Genomic DNA, 1158 nt, shown 5'->3' with positions numbered 1-1158 from the left:
CTGGTTGAGCTATAGGCGCCGAGCCTATCTTTTGTATTGTTAATAAGAACTTGGGGAGATTATCAACTGATGTGAACAAATCAAAACATTTATTGAGGATGCACAGCATTCTTCTTAGGTTCTCTCTCTTTTTTTCTCTTTTATTCTTTTGCAGTTTTTGGCTGGGGTTGGGTTTGAACCCACCACCTCCGGTATGTGGGCCTGGTGCCCTACTCCTTTGAGCCACAGGTGCCGCCCATAGATTCTCTTCCATATACCTTTCTTTGGAAAGTAAATGTTGTCATCTTTGTTTACTGGTTCAGGAATCACTGGGGTAAATCCAGTGTCTGCAGCTCACTGCATGTTTGACATAAGATCATCATGAAACTGAAGCATTGTCATTCCTGTTGAGCTAGTTGGAAATTAGGAAATGGAGTTTTTACCCTGTATCTTCCAGGAAAAAAAATCTACATTTTTTTCACGATCTCCACTTCTTTTCTTTTTCTTTTTTTTTGACAGTTTTTTGGCCAGTGCCCAGTTTGAACCCACCACCTCCAGTATATGGGGCTGGCGCCCTACTCTTTTGAGCCACAGGTGCCACCCAATCTCTACTTCTTGTACAAATTAAAACTTTCAAATTACCATTTATCTCATCGTGACATTGTCATTTAAAAAACATACACAGACTATAATATATGATGTAAATGAGTCACAAAATTATACACGCATGTATTGGTGGCCTTTTATTTCTACCGTATCAATCAGAAATGTCTGATGTGTACACCGGTTTTGTGGACGCCATTTTATCCTCTTTCTTCAGTGTTAGACCACACATGAGGGAATATATCCCTTCTATACTTATTAGGTAATTGCGTTTACTCTTATAAGTCAGCAAGAGTTCTCTTCACTCACTGCTTGGTGCCGGTAGCACAGTGGTTAAGGAGCTGGCCACATACACCCAGGCTGGTGGGTTCGAGCCTAGATTGGGCCAGCTAAACAACCATGACAATGGCAACAAAGAAATAGCTGGGCATTGTGGATGGAGGCTGTAAAAATCGCTAAGCCCAAGAGTTTAAGGTTGCTATGAGCTGTGATGCCTTGACACTTTAACCAGGGTGATAGTTTGAGACTCCATCTCGAAAAAAAAAAAGTGAAATTCTGTGTACCTGTGCTTTCTTA

The sequence above is a fragment of the Otolemur garnettii genome, unplaced genomic scaffold (genome assembly GCF_000181295.1).
Source record: "Otolemur garnettii isolate 467f Iridium unplaced genomic scaffold, OtoGar3 scaffold00320, whole genome shotgun sequence".
NCBI lineage: Eukaryota > Metazoa > Chordata > Mammalia > Primates > Galagidae > Otolemur > Otolemur garnettii.
Note: the sequence above shows the minus strand (reverse complement) of the source record.